At 54.4% G+C, this 5,000-nt stretch overlaps 1 non-coding gene across 1 annotated transcript in view; it reads left to right on the top strand.

Annotated features, from left to right (window-relative positions):
• Window positions 1-3,527: 3,527 nt before the first annotated feature.
• Window positions 3,528-5,000, top strand: part of LOC124733402 — a 1,909-nt gene continuing 436 nt past the window's right edge. Inside the window, exon 1 of the ribosomal RNA XR_007008977.1 lies at window positions 3,528-5,000. This exon is cut by the window's right edge and continues 436 nt beyond it. This is a non-coding gene — a ribosomal RNA (small subunit ribosomal RNA).

The raw sequence follows: 5,000 nt of genomic DNA, 5'->3' as shown, positions 1-5,000 counted from the left end.
AATAGGGCGACACCACATGCAATACCGCCATCTATGCGCATCGGACAACACTACGTCCGCACCACAAAACATACCGCCATCTGTAGGTCTCCCGCAACATGACCTCCTGCAACGGCGCTACCGCCATCTATGAGACGCCAAGCCGACTAAGACAGCGATGGCGCCACAGTGCCCGCCTTTCGACGCCACCCACAAAGCCTGCAGCCTCTGTCGACCATAGCACCCATTCTCCAGTGGCTCTGCCGCACGAAGCCGTGGACCGGCAATGACTCCACCCGCACCCGTTCGTGGACCACCCCAACCGCCAAACTCGCACCTCCAGCGGATGAACGGCGGACGTTTCCCGCACTCGTAAAGTGCAATCCACCCCTATAACTTGCGTTTCATGAAGAGTTATTTCCAATATGCGACATTCCCGCTGTCCGTATACATGAGCCGCGACCTGTACCACTTACGAGCGAGAGACGCGATCGCGTTGCTCACTGTACGGCGTCCGATACCGAGCCATCAGCATGTCGGTCCCCATGCGCGTTGCACTCGCACTCGCACTCGCAGTCGCAAAAACGTGGGGCAAATATATTACGCGGAAGAGTTATAACAGACCGAGCCCCACTGCATGGGGGGAGTCTTTGTCACTAATGTACACAGATGGAACATTTTGGACTGGAACCAGATTACCCGTACACACGGCGCTGATTAGTAATCAATGCAGAGCCATCAAATTACAGAATATATATACAACTGTCCGTATACATGCTGAAAGAGTGTGCCCACAATGGGAACCACACGTCAGCCAGACACTCTCATCACGCACCACTCTCTGCTTCTAACGGGCGCACATACAATATGTAAGCACCAGCATGGAACAACATCCAGTGCATCCTCTCCGCCACATTACACAATCCACACTATCACAACCAGACCAGGAGGTCCATGCGGAAAATAGAATATCCCCCCCTTTCGACATCCACCATTGCGCAGATAAGGCACCAATACCCACACATGTCCTATACAACGGTGCACCCAACATCACAATAGTACCTCCTGTCACAGCGCACAAACAATGACATGAGTCAAAGACACAGGTCTGACACAAGCATAGAATTGGAGCGCCGCCTCTAATAAGCCAAAGGTGCATCCTGACGTGACAAATCTGATCATGTCACAAGCATTCACTTACTATAATCACTATCAACGAACCTGCTCCCCCCCCTTACACCTTTCCTTACAACAACGTGTAACCTAACCTAACCTAACCTAACCTATGTTGTGCCTTAACCTAACCTATGTTGTGCCTTAACCTAACCTATGTTGTGCCTTAACCTAACCTATGTTGTGCCTTAACCTAACCTATGTTGTGCCTTAACCTAACCTATGTTGTGCCTTAACCTAACCTATGTTGTACCTTAACCTAACCCATGTTGTACCTTAACCTAACCCATGTTGTACCTTAACCTAACCCATGTTGTACCTTAACCTAACCCATGTTGTACCTTAACCTAACCCATGTTGTACCTTAACCTAACCCACGTTGTGCCTTAACCTAACCCACGTTGTGCCTTAACCTAACCCACGTTGTGCCTTAACCTAACCCACGTTGTGCCTTAACCTAACCCACGTTGTACCTTAACCTAACCCACGTTGTCCCCTAACCTAACCCACGTTGTCCCCTAACGTAACCCACGTTGTCCCCTAACGTAACCCACGTTGTCCCCTAACGTAACCCACGTTGTCGCCTAAACCTGCTCTGTAATTGTTATACGACTCGTTCAATTAGTGTAGTGTTGCCCACCCGCAACCCTCGCAATATAGTTCGCTACTCGCACTGCCCGCTCCCCTGTGTATCGCTTCATGTTAAACACCTTGCAAGTCTTGCTCACTTTCCACATGCTCCTGCTGTACACTGTAATGTGGATGGCAGCAGGACGTACATGCCGCCCCTCCCCACGTCCCCACCTTGCCCCCTGCCTTCGCAAGCTGGTTGGTGAGAACTTTGCATGTTCAATGCCCTTCGCATGCGACGTACTCAGGCTACGTTGTGGTGCGGCCTGTGTCAACTGTCCGCTAATGTCGTACGCGTAAACCACAATCTGTACTGCACATTCGTCCTTATGTACTGAATGATACATCGTGGCACATGTGTGACCGTACAACGACTGCGCCCAAAAACGGCGGACCATACAGTGCAAATATTGTGCACGCAGCTACGTGTCGTCTCCCTATGAGAGCTGGATTGCAGTGTGGTACGCCATAGAGACGTGTGGGAGGAACGGACGCCGTGGATGGCGATCAGCATGAGCTGTCTGTTGATGTATTCGGACCTAGTCGTCTCTCCTCACACACCGTGATGGCATGGTGCACCGCGTTCCATATCTGCGACATGCTACAGAGGCCGGTTGACAGTCGTTCGAGCAATGGACATCGCATACGTACGGGGGCCACCTTCCACGTATTGTCTAGGCGTGCACATTTTGTTGCGTGTATGTGGGCAGACGTAGTGTGGCGTGACACCTGACACAGGCATGCAATAATCGTTGAAGTTGCAAATGGCGATGGACGCCTGCGTTTTCTGGTGAAGTTACGCAAATGAACAAATGGTAACCTGTTGTGGTGCGGTTGTTCTCGCTAGGGGTGAATCGGTGATGGCGACGATAGGTTGAGGTACTAACCGGTTGTTCCAGCGATACCCACCATGCCGACGAAACTGAACGGCATCTGGGTGTGAAGCGATACGCGGCGGTGGCTGGGTGGGACCGTCCCCGGCCGGTGAGGGGGCGCCTCCCGGCGTGCTGGCCGCGCGGTGCGTGGGCGCACGCGCTACAGCCGGCTGGTGGGGGCGGCCAGTGGCAGGCGCGCCGGCCGACGGACGCGGCAGGCGTCGCAGCTGCGCGCCGGCGCACCCTGCGCGCGGCGCCGTGCGGCCAAAGTAGGTCCTCGCGGGCCCGGTGCGAAGCGCGGTGGACATCTTCAGTGTGCTGGTCCGATTGAGGACTGTGTGCGTTGAGGATGCGCCGCCGCCCGGCGCTCGGCGCCGCGACGCCGTCTGCTGCTCGGTCGCCCCAGCGGTTCTCGCTGGTGGTTTGTATCGCAGCTGTGCGGATGTGTTGGCGCGTGCGCTGTGCTGGGAGAGTTCGCTTCGGCACCCAAGTGGGGCTTTTGTCCTTCTGTGGCGCTGGCGTTGGAGCTGCCGGTCACCGTAGGTGGCGCGTGTTGTCTCCCGCCGGCAATGCCACGACAGCACGCTCCCGGGCCTCTGTCGGCAGCGGCAAGCTCAGTTGGGAGCACGGGTGGTCGCACCGAAAGCGTCTACTCGCCTAACTCCGGGCGATTGCGCCTCTCTCGAACCCGACCAAGTACTTGGGACGGCGCTGCGCGCCGCCGGGACCTGAGAGGGTTTCGAGGTGTATTGTGCAGGGGAGCTCAGCCTCCTCCTGTTTGCAGAATGATTGAGCGGACGCTTGCGTGTTCGCGCGGGCCCCCGGGACACACTCCCGGGCGGCCGGCTGCTCAGCTCTAGTTGACGCAGCTCCCTGGTTGATCCTGCCAGTAGTCATATGCTTGTCTCAAAGATTAAGCCATGCATGTCTCAGTACAAGCCGCATTAAGGTGAAACCGCGAATGGCTCATTAAATCAGTTATGGTTCCTTAGATCGTACCCACGTTACTTGGATAACTGTGGTAATTCTAGAGCTAATACATGCAAACAGAGTCCCGACCAGAGATGGAAGGGACGCTTTTATTAGATCAAAACCAATCGGTCGGCTCGTCCGGTCCGTTTGCCTTGGTGACTCTGAATAACTTTGTGCTGATCGCACGGTCCTCGTACCGGCGACGCATCTTTCAAATGTCTGCCTTATCAACTGTCGATGGTAGGTTCTGCGCCTACCATGGTTGTAACGGGTAACGGGGAATCAGGGTTCGATTCCGGAGAGGGAGCCTGAGAAACGGCTACCACATCCAAGGAAGGCAGCAGGCGCGCAAATTACCCACTCCCGGCACGGGGAGGTAGTGACGAAAAATAACGATACGGGACTCATCCGAGGCCCCGTAATCGGAATGAGTACACTTTAAATCCTTTAACGAGTATCTATTGGAGGGCAAGTCTGGTGCCAGCAGCCGCGGTAATTCCAGCTCCAATAGCGTATATTAAAGTTGTTGCGGTTAAAAAGCTCGTAGTTGGATTTGTGTCCCACGCTGTTGGTTCACCGCCCGTCGGTGTTTAACTGGCATGTATCGTGGGACGTCCTGCCGGTGGGGCGAGCCGAAGGCGTGCGACCGCCTCGTGCGTGCTCGTGCGTCCCGAGGCGGACCCCGTTGAAATCCTACCAGGGTGCTCTTTATTGAGTGTCTCGGTGGGCCGGCACGTTTACTTTGAACAAATTAGAGTGCTTAAAGCAGGCAAGCCCGCCTGAATACTGTGTGCATGGAATAATGGAATAGGACCTCGGTTCTATTTTGTTGGTTTTCGGAACCCGAGGTAATGATTAATAGGGACAGGCGGGGGCATTCGTATTGCGACGTTAGAGGTGAAATTCTTGGATCGTCGCAAGACGAACAGAAGCGAAAGCATTTGCCAAGTATGTTTTCATTAATCAAGAACGAAAGTTAGAGGTTCGAAGGCGATCAGATACCGCCCTAGTTCTAACCATAAACGATGCCAGCCAGCGATCCGCCGCAGTTCCTCCGATGACTCGGCGGGCAGCCTCCGGGAAACCAAAGCTTTTGGGTTCCGGGGGAAGTATGGTTGCAAAGCTGAAACTTAAAGGAATTGACGGAAGGGCACCACCAGGAGTGGAGCCTGCGGCTTAATTTGACTCAACACGGGAAACCTCACCAGGCCCGGACACCGGAAGGATTGACAGATTGATAGCTCTTTCTTGATTCGGTGGGTGGTGGTGCATGGCCGTTCTTAGTTGGTGGAGCGATTTGTCTGGTTAATTCCGATAACGAACGAGACTCTAGCCTGCTAACTAGTCGCGTGACATCCTTCGTGCTGTCAG

This window comes from Schistocerca piceifrons, unplaced genomic scaffold (assembly GCF_021461385.2).
Source record: "Schistocerca piceifrons isolate TAMUIC-IGC-003096 unplaced genomic scaffold, iqSchPice1.1 HiC_scaffold_1392, whole genome shotgun sequence".
Taxonomy (NCBI): Eukaryota; Metazoa; Arthropoda; class Insecta; order Orthoptera; family Acrididae; genus Schistocerca; species Schistocerca piceifrons.
This window is presented reverse-complemented; position numbering and strand designations above follow the sequence as displayed.